Consider the following 15,491-nt stretch of genomic DNA (forward strand, 5'->3'; position numbering starts at 1 on the left):
CTGGGGCTGACAGAACAAAGTGTCACAGACTAGGGGGCTTAAACACCAGACATTTATTTCTACCAGTTCTGGAGACTAAAAGTCTGAGATCAAGGTGTCAGCAGGATTGGTTTCTCCTGAGGCCTCTTTCCTTGGCTTGCAGATGGCCACCTTCTCCCTGTGTCTTCACGTTGTCTTCTCTGTGTGTGTGTCTTTTGGAATAGGGCCCATCCCAATGACCTCATTTTCCCTTAATTTCCTCTTTAAAAACCCATCTCCAACTACAGTCACATTCTGGGTTCCTGGGGGTAGAAGCTTCCATACATTAATTTTAGGGGACACAATTCAGCCCATAACGTTTGGTAAAAATTATATTATTATTTTGACTTTAGCCCTTTCTCATGTATAGAACAGCCTAGAGTGCTGGAAAAAAAACAAAAACCCAAAAAACCCAAAAAACCTTTCGGCCAGTCGAGGACTCTGGCCTAGTCAAAGGGAACTTGCCATCTTAAGTATTATGTCGTGGGAAACTGTCTACGGTAAATCATGAGATGCATTTTCTCATCTGATGCTTATTTAATGACCTCAGAAGACTTCACAAATTAATGCACCGAAGTGATGAATAAAGGATAAATAGTTCCCTTAAGCACTTAAGACTTCCGTTAATAGAAATGTATGGAGAAGACCATTTAATGGGTTTCTGGGCTCAGAAGTTGCCACTTGTAGGTCTGAATCTAATGCCTGTCTTTGATCAGCATATTCTCCCATGTCAGGGGCTGTTAATTTTTTTTTTTTTCTTTCTTGATGATATTGTTCCATTTAGTTTTATTAGACCTTTCAAACAGAGGTTTTAAATCAGAGTCATATAAGATAGCATTACAATGTAAGAATTTCTTGTGTGACCAACTCTATGAAGGAGGAAATTCGAATTTTATTGAAGACAGACATGTGACTCACCTCTGCACATGCTAATGGAAGATCAATTCCTTAGACTATTGTCTAGGAAATCAATAAGCCAAAACACTTCTGCCGCGATGACAGAGCCCGTGTTCGTCATCAGCTTTTTCTTCTCGCTTTATACATCTCCCGCATCTAACTAATTCTCAGCTGGCATCTCTCTTCTGAGCTTAGACCCCAGAGACTTCCAAGTACTACGCTTGTCCACTTAATATTCCCCCAGGTAACTTGAACTCAACACGACCCGAAGAGAAACTGTTATCTTGCTCCAAAACCTGCTCCTCCTCCTGTATTGTCCCTGTTTGGTCAAATGACACCATCATTCATCTAGCCTCCCTCCCATTCAACTTACCAATTCCCACAGACTCTACTTCTTAGGACCTCTCCAACGCACGCCAGTCTCTCTTTCCCTATTGCTACTGTCCTAGACTCTGCCCTCAAGTGTTCTCGCATGGAGAGCTGAGACCCTAACTGGTGCAAGGCGATATCATGGTTAATATCATGATTAAGAGATAAACAACGTCACGGTTTGGGCTTTGGAAGGTCTGGATTCAAATTCCAGTTCTACCACTTAATAACTGTTTGACTTTGGGCAAGATACTTCATCCCCACGAGCCTTGGTTTTCTCAGCTGTAAAATACAGAAAATGGTTAACTTCACAGGGTGACTAGGAAACTTAAAGAAGGACTTCCCTGGGGGTCCAGTGGTTAAGACTTCGCCTTCCAATGCAGGGGGTGCGGGTTCGATCCTTGGTCCGGGAGCTAAGATCCCACATGCCTCGCGGCCAAGGAACCAAAACATAAAACAGAAGCAATATTGTAACAAACTCAATAAAGGCTTTAAAAATGGTCCACATCAAAAAAAAATCTTAAAAAAAAAGAAACTTAAATGAGGTAACATATGCAAAGTACTCAGTACGTGCCTGGAATTGCTCTGGTTGCAATGTTTCAATGTCCCTCAGTTTCCTTGGTATGGCACACAAGGCCAGCCCCATCACCTCTCTGATTCCATCTCTTGACACCTTTTACCCACCTTCTGCATCTCCACCATGCCGAACTCTCTGAAGTTTCCAGAATGAACCAGGTTTTCTCTACTGGCTGTACTTTTACGTGAGCAAGATGCTCCCATGACCTGACCACATGCCTCCTCCTTCCCACCTTGTCCATCTTCAAGATCCAGCTTAGGACAGTAGTAGCTTCCTCCTATCATAGCGCTGGTCACACTCAATTCTATTCCTTTGTGTACTTATCTCCCTCCCTTTTCCTACTAGACCTTGCCTTATGCTTTGTATGGGTAATTCCTGGCACTGAGGCTTGTATATTGTAGGCCTTCAATACATGTTGACCAAATGAATGGTAACAGCCAACATTTATTTAGCACTTATTATGTGTCAGGGTAATATGACCCTGATTTCTTTTTGTTGAGCTCCACCAATGCTGAGTCTATTTTGTCTCCGAGGAAAAGAAAAGAAAACAAAAAACCCTTTTTAGAAGTGTTCTGGTGAGGTGATCAGATTTGGAAAAACTTTAAACTTGGCGGAAATCTGCCTTATCACTAATAATACTGGTACATGTCTCCGTCTTGATATTTGCTGCATGTCTATAAGAAGAAAGTTCACAGGGAGGAGGCCAGGCCAGGTCCCCAAAAATCCATTCCTCAAGCAGCCCTGAGAACTGAGAAGTCAGAAGGTTTCTTCTTAGACCACGGTCCTGTGGACAATCTTTTCCCTGGGTCACTCATCAAAACATTATGAAATGAAACTCAAGAACATCGTGCTAAGTGAAAGAAGTCAGACACAAAAGATCATATATTGTATGATTCCATTTATATGAAATGTCCAGAATAGTCAAATCCACAGAGATAGAAAGTAAATTAGTGGTAGCCTAGGGCTGGGAGTGGGAATAGAAATTGACAAGAAGTTATTTTTTGGAGTGATGAAATGTACTAAGATTGGATTATACTGATGGTTGCACAACTTCGCAAATTTTCTAAAAACTATCAAATTGTGCATTTAAAATGGATTAATTTTATAGTGTATAACCCATACCTCAATAAAGCGATTTTTGTATTAATTTCTTATGAGAACTTTCCTCACTCCTACCTTGCTTTCTCCTTGAGAGTCTGGTTCTGGGAGAGATCTCTCCAAACCTTCACCCCCTGCGAACGGCAAGTAGGTTGGGTTTGCGGTTTTACAGCTCAGCCAGTAGCTTGGGGAAGCGGAGACACAGAAGTGTAAGTGATACTTTGGAAAAATTATTCCAAGACTCTGAAGAAGTCGTCTCAGTCTGTGGGCACATCCCCTCTAGGCCACATTCCTACCTCTTATCTGTATTTATGCTGTAACTCAAATTCCTGTACTTGCCTTCCTAAATGGCATAATTTCACCAAGGATGATTTGGCATTATAGTAGCCACACTCAGGGAACTTTTGATGGGAATAAAATTATTTAGTGAAGAGATACTTTAGAACAAAAAATTATTTATTTAAGAGATACTTTAGAAGCATTGCCAAACATCCAATATTCTACATATTTTGGATTGGTATGAGAAAGTGTCCAAAAGAAATTCTAATCCTAAAACTGCTTCCTTAAGAGATTCCTTGGCCATGGCAAAGAAAAATGTGAACAACATAAAACTGTGTCTCCTTTATAATCCCTTAATCACCACTAAAATCTAATAGCCTTTCTTATTTCCGTTCCTCTCTCTCCACTCTATGCTCCTCTATCTTTTCTGTCCCCACCTCACTTCAATCTGCCCCTCTTCCTTCCTGAATAGCCAGAAACTTCAAAGTTCAATTATCTTTTCAATTTAAATCCTCCTCAGGACAGAGAAAACCCCTTATGGTTGCTGTTAAGCCCTGTTCTTGCTCTGAGCTGAGAGCCATTGTCAAAGTTTTTCCAAAGTCTTTGGAGAAGTTAGACAGGATGGAGAGAAATTTACAGAGTTTAAAATAGTCTTAGGACATGGAATCCAAAACTCACAGATCTATACCATTTAGTTCATATATTAGTAGGAACCTCAGCTGGAAAAAAAAAAAAGGTTGAAAAGGCAGAATGGGAAGATACAGGATGACTTAAAATGGCAGAGGAAACCAGAGGAATTTAGAAAAGTTGTGCATGTTAAACAAGACTTTTTAGAAGCTCTCCCCAGCTCTTTCCCATGAAAACAGGTTGAGCTCTGATTCAGTCCTGCAAGCAAAAAAAAAAAAGATGATCCATTGGAGAAATCAGGAACAGGCTCTTTTCCACCTATAGATAGCATTGCGAAGTAGATCCTTTAAGCAGTTGTGACCTCACTTTTTGTAAATGGTCTTAATCCAGAAATAAGGGATTTAATATACAAGTAAAAGCTACAGTGGGAAAGAGCCCCACTGCCAGACCTCCAGCTCTTTGCTGAGAGCTCCAAAAGAAACAATAAGGCTCAGAATAAACTCATGATCTCACAAAAGTTTCAGTAAACTACAGCCCATGGGCGAATTCTGACCCTCTGCCTGTTTCTGCAAATAAAGCTTTGATGGAACACAGCCACCCTCATTTGTTTACACATTGTCCCTGGCTGCTTTCACAACCTCGGAGTTAAACAGTTGCAACAGAGATGTATGGCCTGCAGAGTCCAAAATGTTCACTATCTGCCTCTTGGCAGGAAAAGGTGGCCAATCCGTGGTATTAAGAAAAAATAGCTAGATGCTCCCCTAGTCATTAATCTCCAAAGGAGGACGTCGCTAGGCAAAGACACTTCTTGAAAGGACGTTAGAAAAACATTTGTTCTGAAATTGAGTTATTTGTAGTGAGGTGGATGGACCTAGAGTCTGTCATACAGAGTGAAGTAAGTCAGAAAGAGAAAAACAAATACCGTATGCTAACGCATATATATGGAATCTAAAAAAGTGGTACCGATGAACCTAGTGGCAGGGCAGGAATAAAGACGCAGACGTAGAGAACGGACTTGAGGACACAGGCAGGGAAGGGGAAGCTGGGACGAAGTGAGAGAGTGGCATGGACATATATACACTACCGAATGTAAAATAGATAGCTAGTGGGAAGCAGCCGCATAGCACAGGGAGATCAGCTTGGTGCTTTGTGTCCACCTAGAGGGGTGGGGTAGGGAGGGTGGGAGGGAGGCTCAAGAGGGAGGGGACATGGGGATATATGTATACGTATAGCTGATTCACTTTGTTGTACAGCAGATACTAACACAACATTGTAAAGCAATTATACTCCAATAAAGATGTGGGAAAAACAAAAAAGAAAAACAGTTGTTCTGCATTAGCTAAGAAACTAAAGGGGCAAAAATGAAGTGAGTGACCAGCTAAAGTGCTCCAAGGGGAAAGTAGACACCTAATTTTCTGTTTTACCCTTAAATCAGAAGGAGAAATTTCTCTGAATATTAACAGACAACATTGGCAATTTTTAATTAATTCAGGTGCTATATATAAACTTTAAAGCTACCACTGTCTTAGAGTCAACAACTAGTCAGCTGGTGGGATCTCTAATAACCCCCAAAGGTTCCCAGTGCCAAAACGTCTCCCTCAGGCCTGTAACCAAGGAACAGTCTTTCCTCCTCCCAACACGACAGCTGTTGACGTAACTTGATAGGGAGGGGTTTACCGTGCAAATAAAAATGCCAGATTAAATGTTCTCCGGGGGGTGTCTTCCTTGTAATCCCCCAAAACTCCCCTATTCACAATGAGATCATAGCTAATTTGGATGTTGATTCACTGTTACTCTAGTAACTGAATCAAGCCCAAAATATCAAGGAGGTCCAAAAAAAAATTTTTTTTATTAAAGATTTTTTTTTTTTTGATGTGGACCATCTTCAAAGTCTTTACTGAATCTGTCACAATACTGCCTCTGTTCCCTGTTTTGGTCCTTTGGCTCTCAGGCATGTGGGATCCTAGATCCCCAACTAGGGATCGAACCCACACCCCTTGCATTGGAAGGCGAAGTCCCAACCACTGGACCACCAGGTAAGTCCCCCCCAGTTTTTTAGGTACAGGCAGGATTTAGGAGCTAAAACAATTAAGGTTCAGACTGATTTATCTAAATCTCTGTCCACACTCCACAGTATCCTGTTAAACCGGAAGCTAAAGAAGGACTGAAATCAATCGTTAAAAAGCCTAACAGATGGACTTTCCTGGTGGCGCAGTGGATAAGACTCTGCGCTCCCAATGCAGGGGACCTGGGTTCAATCCCTGGTCAGGGAACTAGATCCCACATGCATGCTGCAACTAAGGGTTCGCATGCCGCAACTAAGGAGCTGGCAAGCCGCAACTAAGCAGCCGGCGAGCTGCAACTAAAGGAGCCCTGGAGCTGCAGCTAAGACCTGGTGCAACGAAAGAAGTAAATAATTTTAAAAATAATAAAAAATAAAAATAAAAAGCCTAACAGAGAAAAAGCTTGTACCAGTCCACGTAATGCTCCTATCCTCCCTGCCAAAAAGTCAGATGGGCTAAGATAGAGATGCATTCAGGACTCAGGGCCATAAATAGAATAGACGTTCCTTGCTCCCCTGTAGTATCAAACCCACATCTAGTTTCATAGTGGTGCCTCCTGAGGCTGCATATCTAACAGTTGTAGATTTGCATTCTACTTTCCTCAGCATCTCTTTAGATGGAAAGTCAACACTTGCTTACATTCCCCTGGGAAATGAACATTATGCCCCAGGAGTTTAGAGTGCCCCTCCAACTTTTCACAGGTCTTCAGCCAGGGCCTCGAGGACCTTCCGTTTCCCTATGGCTCTACTCTATCCAGTACATGATGACCTTCTGTTGTGTTCTGAAGATGAGGTGAGCTCTAAGACTGATTCCATCTATCTCAGTGTTTTAGCACAGAAAGGGGTAGGTTTCCAAAGAGAAGTTATAGTTTTGTCAAAGTTCATTTCCTAGGACATGTTTTATCCCAAGGAGGTAAATCCCTTACTCCTGACACAAGGCAGGACCTTCAAAACTTTCCCAGGCCAGTAACTAAGAGACAATTAAGAGGATTCCTGATCAATTATACTTCAATTAAAAAAAAAAAGAATTCCTGGGTCTCACTGGCTGCTGTGAGCTATGGCTTCCAGCTTCCCTGAAATGGCCTTGCTACCATATGACTTTACCAAGTGCTTGGTAACCAAATCTTTTCCCTGGGACTCTACACATGAATGGTCCTTTGATGAGTTAAAATTAGCCCGTCAACCATCTCCCAGTCTGGGCCTTCCGAATTACCATAAGCCTTTGTACATATTTGTATATGAAACTCACCTTCATGAGGCTCATCAGAGGCCAGTAACTTACTGCAATCTCTCTTGATCCAGTGGCAAAGCTAAGCCACCTAAGTGCAATAACCACAGCAGCCCAATTAGCCAAACTTGTGTGTATGTTTTTAATTGTGTAAAATAAATGCATATAACATAAAATTTTCCATTTTAACCATTTTTAAGTTCAGGGGCTAATTAATATTACAGTCATTATTTTGTGCAATCATCACCGCTATTTATTTCTAAATAATCTTTCACCAACCTTTCATCTTTCCAAACAGAAACTCCCTGGTAACCTCTAATCTGCTTTCTGTCCCTATGATTTAGATATTTTACATAAGTGGAATCATACAATATTTGCCCTTATTTCACCTAGCATAACTTTTTCATGGTTCATCTATGTTGTAGAACATATTAGAATCTCATTTCTTTTTATGACTGAATAATATTCTGTTGTAAATACATTTTGTTTATTTATTCATCTATTTATGGATACATTTGTTGTCTCTATTTTTGGCTACTGTGAATAATGCTGCTATGAACATCGATGTACAGCCTTGTGTACCGATTAGGTCCCTGATTTCAATTCTTTGGGGTAAATACCTAGGAGTGGAATTGCTGGCTCATATGGTAATTCTGTTTAACTTTCTGAGGAACCACCAAACTTTTTTTCACAGAGGCTGCACAATTTTACATTCTGATCAGCAATGTATGAGGATTGCAACTTCTCTACATCCTTGCTAACACTTATGTCTTTTTTTAAATTATAGCTGTCATAGTTAGTGTGAAGTGGTAGCTCATTGTGGTTTAGATTTGCATTTCCCTATTGACTAATAGTATCTAGCATCTTTTCATATAATTTCCCACTTGTGTATCTTCTTTGGAGAACTGTTTACTCAAGTACTTTGCCCATTTTAAAACTGGACTTTTTGTCCTTTTGTTGTTGAAAGGCAGGAGTTCTTTATATATTCTGAATATTAAACCTTTTCACATATATGATTTGCAAATATTTTCTTCCATTCTTTGGGCTGTCTTTTAACTTTCCTGGTAGTGTCCTTTGATGCACAAAAGTTTTAGTTTTGATGAAGTCCAACTCATTTTTTTTCTTTTGTTGCTTGTGTTTTTGGTGTCAAACTTAAGAACACATTGCAAAATCCAAAGTCATGAAGATCTTCCCTGGGACTTCGCTGGCGGTCCAATGGTTAAGACTCTGCGCTTCCAATGTAGGGGGTGCAGGTTCGATTCCTGGCTGGGGAACTAAGATTCCACATGCATGCAGCATGGCCAAAAAAAAAAAAAAAAAGATCTTCCCTATGCTTTCTTCTAAGAGTGTTATAGTTTTGCTCTTAAATTTAAGTCTTTGACCAATTTATTATTTTCTTTGATCCATTTTGAGTTAACTTTTATATTTGGTGTAAGGTAAGGGCCCAACTTCATTCTTTTGCATGTGGCTATCCAGTTTTCTCAGTACCATTTGTTGAAGAGACGGTCTGTCTTCATTAAATGGTCTTGGCACCCTTGTGGAAAATCAGTTGACCATGGATGAGATGGTTTATTTCTGGGCTCTCAATTCTATTTCATTGATCTATATGTCTGACCCTACGCCCGTTCCACAGTGGGGTTTTTTCTGTTGTTGTTTTTTATTGGAATATAATTGCTTTACAATGTTGTGTTAGTTTCTGCTGGACAATGAAGTGAATCAGCTATATGTATACATATATCCCCTCCCTCTTGGACCTCCCTCCTTCCCACCCCCCCATCCCACCCATCTAGGTCATCACAGAGCACCGAGCTGAGCTCCCTGTGCTATACAGCAGCTTCCCACTAGCTATCTGTTTTACACATGGTAGTGTATTTATGTCAAACCTAATCTCCCAATTAGTCCCACCTTCCCCTTCCCCCACTGTGTCCACACGTCCGTTCTCTATGTCTACGTCTCTATTCTTGCTCTGCAAATAGGTTCATCTGTACCGTTTTTCTAGATTACACATATATGCGTTAATATACGATATTTGTTTTTCTCTTTCTGGCTTGCTTCACTCTGTATGACAGACTCTAGGTCCATCCACATCTCTACAAATGACCCAATTTCGTTCCTTTTTATGGCTGAGTAATATTCCATTGTATATATGTACCACATCTTCTTTATCTATTCATCTGTTACTGGAGCTTTGTAGAAGGTTTCATTTATTTATTTTTAATTTTATTTATTTACTTATTTTTGGCTGCGTTTGGTCTTCGTTGCTGCACGTGGGCTTTCTCTAGTTGCGGTGAGCAGGGGCTATTCTTTGTTGAGGTGTGCGGGCTTCTCACTGCAGTGGCTTCTCTTGTTGTGGAGCATGGGCTCTAGGCATGTGGGCTACAGTAGTTGTGGTACGTGGGCTCAGTAGTTGTGGCTCCTGTGCCACGCGGGCTCAGTAGTTGTGGCTCATGGGCTCTAGAGCGCAGGCTCAGTAGTTGTGACCCATGGACTTAGTTGCTCTGCGGCATGTGGGATCTTCCCGGACCAGGGCTTGAACCCCTGTCCTCTGCCTTGGCAGGCAGATTCTTAACCACTGCGCCACGAGGGAAGTCCCTGTAGAAGATTTTAAAATTGGGAAGTGTGAGTCTTCCAAGTTTGTTCTGGTTTTAGGATCTCTTTTAAATTCGATGGTCCTTCCTGCTGGACAATCTTTGTTATTCGTTGAAAATATACATTTCTCAGCATGTAGGCTTACCTCCTATGAAATCCTGTTCCTTCCCCCCTTACCTATTTCCATTCATCATTATAATACCTTGAAACCTGGTACTCTTCTTCTGTTACTTGAAGGGGAAACTCATAATCATCTAACCTCTATTCATGAATGAATAGCTTTATCAGAAATTTTAGCAAAAAGCAGACTCAGTCTTGTTGGTTGATGGGCCATATCATCTGACTGAACCAAGAAAATATCCTGTAACAAATTCACTTTATCTCTAGAACATGCTCTCTTGGCAGCTGCACAATCTGCCCCGATGGCAGAATTCACTGTGCTCACCAGGGCTTGCCAGATAGCTCCAGATAAGAGGGTTAATATATGCATAGAGAGTAAATATGCATTTTGGGTAGTCCATGATTTTGGAATGTTTTGGAAACAAAAAGGACTCTTACCCTCAGCAGAAAACCCAGTTACGAATGGGAGCATATTCGAGAAGAACAGAGTAAGGCATGGGGGCCCTGAACCGGAGTGAAGACCACCCACCTTGTCCAAGTGTTGGTGATCCATCCCATGTTCCTCTTTTTTTATAAGTTTTTTTTTTTTTAAATAAACTTATTTATTCATTTATCTTTGGCTGTGTTGGGCCTTCGTTGCTGCACGCGGGCTTTTTCTAGTTGTGGCGAACGGGGGCTACTTTTCATTGCACTGCGCGGGCTTCTCATTGGGGTGGCTTCTCTTGTTGCAGAGCATAGGCTCTAGGCGCACAAGCTTCAGTAGTTGTGGCTCATGGGCTCAGTAGTTATGGCTTGTGGGCTCTAGAGCACAGGCTCAGTAGTTGTGGCGCACGGGCTTAGTTGCTCTGTGGCATGTGGGATCTTCCAGGACCAGGGCTTGAACCCATGTCCCCTGCCTTGGCAGGCGGATTCTTAACCACTGCACTAACCACTGCACCACCAGGGAAGCCCCCCATGTTCCTCTTTAGATGTAAACATTGAACCTAGTGTAAAGCTGCTGGCATTTGTTAGTTTGCTTGTTGTTTTTTTGTTTAAGCAGAAAATTTCTCTAAAATAGGATTGGCAAAGAGGGTGAGGAGGAGGCCAAAGACAAACCTTTTTGCCTCCTGTGTGAATTTGAGTTACTCTGCTACTAACTCACTCTGGCTGATAGGGCAAGCTTACAATTTGAGAAACTGTTTTGGGTGCTAAGTACCTAAAAGGACTAGCCAAAGTCTGGGAAGGAGTCAGGCTGCATGGAATTCCCCATGCTGCTTTCAAAGGCAAGGAAGACTGAAATAAAACTGGAAGAATGACGTTAAGAAGGATAGATTCACTGAGGAATCAGCTTTTAAAAAAAACAGCAGATTGGAGAAATGGGAGAATTCTTTATTCTTCTTTGATTTACAGAATGACAATTTAAATTTCAAGCTTTCCCCCCTCTTAGTTGCATCCTCAAATTATCCCAGTGTAATGCTCGATCTGGGTTACCTTGCTCTCTCACCTAGCGTGTGATATATAAGTTAGGATTTCCTCCTCTCTCTCTTAAAATCTGCTACCCGGAAGTGAGATGAAACCCAGCCTCTTCCTTCGACTCAGGGGAAGATGAGTCTAAATGTATTTCTTCTGAATGTATTTCTCTTTACTTTCCTGAAAGGTTTCCCTTAACTATTTAAGCCTAAAAAGTTTATTTGCTGGTTACAGTTGAACTGTTTCCTTGGCCTCTTTTCCACCTTAATGGAAAAGCTAACTGAAGACTGTTTTGGGAATTGTTCCTTGGGAACTTCAACTCCCAGGCACTAGAAGCATCTACAGTCAGAGTATCTGAGCCCAGGTCTGGCTTCCTGGCCATTAAGCAGAGTGTCTTTATGCAAGCCACTTAATTTTATCTGTAAAATGTGGATAATAATATGCATTCCATCTGCTAAATCAGCTGTGGTGATGACCAAATGAGATAATGCATGATAAAGTACTCTTTAAAAAGGACACAGTACAAAGAATTGTTACCTGTGAGTGGTGGCATTATAGGCCATCTGATTTTCTTCTTTGTGTTATCTATAACTTACACTTTAAAAAAATAACATTTAATTTGCATTATATGTTCTGTACTTTAAAAAGAAAGCATACAGTGCTACACAAATAAAAGCTATTAAAATTAATCTTCTTTTGATGGTAGGCTCTAATTTTATAAATATTCCTAATAAAACGCCTAAACTTCCAACTTTAAGCCTCAAACTGATGGCGCCAGGGTGTCTCTGTGAGATCTGGGCATGTAGAAAATAGTTAAGCTATGTATACAAACATTAAGAAAAATAGAACTAGGACTTTTCATGGTCCTCAGAAGTAAGCCAATTCTTAGAAGATTGGTTCATTTAAATACAACAAATGCCTTTACCTAGAGGTAGTAGAGCCCCATTACTGAGAAGTCAGTCTCTGGTTTCTCCACTGCCTGCTGACACTGAGTGTTCACCCAGTCTCTCCCCTCTGGCTGTCAGATCTCAGCATCTCCCAGCCCTGTGGGAGGTCTGACGATTGTTCTTTGTCATCACATCCCACGCCTGGGCAGCCAGGCGTTCAGCAAAGGCTTCAGGGTAGCCCCACACAGATTTCTGGACCACTTTGCATATCTCTCTCCTCTCCATGTTCTGCCCGATGAGTTCCAGCTGCCTCCGTCTCTCCACCTACCCATCTCCGTCTCTTCAGGATTGAGCCTTCCCCACTCTGCTGGGATTCTGGAAGTGCCTCTGGATGGAAAGCCAGGGCAACCACAGGACTCTTATTTGTAATCACTCTCTCAGGGACCACAGTCCCTCGTTGCCTGTTATCCAGTAGCCGAAAACAGCTGTTTCCTAGGTTTTGTTCAGTTTTCTAGTTGATTAAGGTGGGAGAGCAACTCTGGTACCGGTGACCCCATACGGCCAGAGTCAGAAGTCCTCAAACAAATTTTTGAAGTTAGAGCCTTCATCTCCTAAAGGAGATTGCTCATATTCTGGATTAGAAATTTGGTGAGTGCGGAACTGATGCATAATCTCTTTGTATCCCTCACAAAACCTGGGAGAGATACAGAGCAAAATTGAGGGATAATTTATTCAACAAATAATTATTGAATGCCCACCATATGCCAGGTTTTCACCCAGCCCTGGGGATAAGATATCAAAGCCCCTGCTTCATGAGGAAAATTGGTAGTGGCCTAGAGGGGGCAATTTAAGGGATAAAGAAAAGTCTTGCTTGTCACCAAAGCATCCTCTACCACTCTACCTGCCACGATATCCCTCCTTATTTGCTCTGAAGTCCCCACTTTGAGTACTGATTCCACAAATCTTTTTTCAGTAACTACCAAGTGCTTTGCCCTGTGCTTGATGCCGAGGATGATTCGATGCTGAGCAGAGCACAACCTCTGCCAACAGGTAGCTTAAAACTGGTAAAGGAGATGAAACATGTATAAAAACAATGAATAAATTTGACTCCTCAGGGCCACTTGTTCCCCAAGAGCATTAGTTTACAAGATAAACTGACACCTAGAAGCACAGTCTCTGCAATCCTCCTCGGGCAGGCCTAGGAAGTGACCTGGTTAGAGGACAGACGTGAAACAGGGAGCTTCTTACCCGAGGCAAGGAGGACACAAAGCAAAGGCACCAAGGGGAGCCAGAGCCAGGTATGGAAACCAGTGTCTAGCCCCTAGGGAGACCAGCTTGTAGAGCACCCAGACAGGAAAAATAGAGTGGGTTTTGGGCAACTGCCTAGAACTTCTGCTCCCATTCAGGACTGCTTTTAAAATTTGACTGGCAATCTGGCAGGTGGATGGTTGCACTTGAGGAACCAGAAACTGACTATAAATCAAGGGATGAAGTAAGTTGGCTAAGGATACGGAAGAGAAGGGAGCTGGGCCCAAAGGAGCAAGAAATGAGGCCCCAGGTGGGTAGGGTGGGCATCTAATAGAGGCAAATGGCCTGAGGATTATGATAAATAATAGGAAGAGATTACCCAAAGGGCAGGCTCCAAGAATAAGGGAAGCACTGAGAGGGCTTCTTCTACGTCATAATTTTGCCTGGAGCCCACCTTGGGAAGGACAGGGGGCAGTGACTGCTTTCTTGATTTCTAGGCCCATATATTTACCTGCCACTGGCCTTCTAATTGGAAGCTTCCCCTATATCTCGAAACTCAATATGTATCCAACCAACTTCTTCACTGTCTCCTTCAAAGACTGTTCCTCCTCCTTATGTTCCTTCTCTTTGGCAGAATCAGCGCCATTCACCTGCTGCCTGAAACAGAAAGCTGGGCTCCCCCTTGCCTTCTCCTTCCTCCCTCAGACCTAGTCAGTCCCTGATACCTGTCAGTCTGACCACCTCCACTCCACCCAACGATGAAGGCCCCTGGTCCACCTGTGCTCTGCTATATCTCTCATATAATAGGTGTTCAAGAGATAGATAGGTACTGAATGAAAGAATACATGAATGAATAGATCCTCACCACTACTACCTTGGTTAATTCCTTCATCTTTTCAGATGAACTGCTCTGATAGTCTAAAAAGGACAGCAAGCAACAAACCCTCCAATCCGTTGACCACAACTCTGCCAAAGGGATTGTTCTAAAATACACTCAATTCTTGTTATTCACATCAGTGATGTTCTATGAAGTTGCCACAAACACTGAATTAGCAAATGCGGAACCATTTCTCCTAAGCGGAAATATAGGATTAGGTTCCTGAGGGCTTCTGGTCATAACATTTTCATCAATTAATCAGTACATAACCTTGTCTTACGTGCATTTCTGTTTAAGCACACCTTACTTAATATATCTTGCTGATTCATTAACATTGAACGAATGTTACCCAGCCACAGCACCACAGTGAATGCCTGAACAATCTTATCTAACAAACACAGTGTTTTCTCCAGAGCACACATCACAGCCTTCTTGCCCTTAGGAGCACCAGATAGCACTTCAGCGCTCAGCATGGGGACCTTTTTAAACAACAACATCACCAGCAAAAAGCACAAAAATGCCCAAAAAGTGGCACTAAATAGACAACAAAAGGGACACTTTTTTAGAGTAGGAACTGACACAGGAAGGCAGAGGTCCCCATGCTCCAGCTCAGCTGGGGACGGGGACACTGGGAGATTCAGATTTTTCACTTCTCCGTCCAGGTCCACAGATGATCACAAAACTGCTACAAGTGTTGTTTTTGAGGTTACAAATAAATTTTACCAAGTAGGCAAGTTGGAAAATGCAGAATCTGCAAATATAGAACCTGTGAATGATGAAGATGGACACCAAACCCCATTATGTCACTCCTTGCCTGAGCCTTCAGGGCCTTGTTTTTGCCTCCAGGGAACTGGGCTTTGTCTACCCCACTTCAATCATAGGACCAATTACGGATATTCAACTTCTGAGCTTATGTGCTGGTCTCCTGTGCTTCTTGAGGGGAGAAACTGTTTGTTTGTATTCCTATCACATAACACAGTGGCTGGTACATGATAGTTATTTAATATACAGTAAATTTAAAAAAATAAGTTAATGAACCAATAAAGTGAAAAAAATTAATTAATAATGGTAGATCTCAGGGTATCTAGGATAGATGACAGAGAAGCCATTACTTTAAAACTTGTTTTCAATGTATTGTTAATAAATCTGCCTGGAGTGAGCACATA

The sequence above is a fragment of the Eubalaena glacialis genome, chromosome 1, assembly GCF_028564815.1.
Source record: "Eubalaena glacialis isolate mEubGla1 chromosome 1, mEubGla1.1.hap2.+ XY, whole genome shotgun sequence".
Lineage (NCBI taxonomy): Eukaryota > Metazoa > Chordata > Mammalia > Artiodactyla > Balaenidae > Eubalaena > Eubalaena glacialis.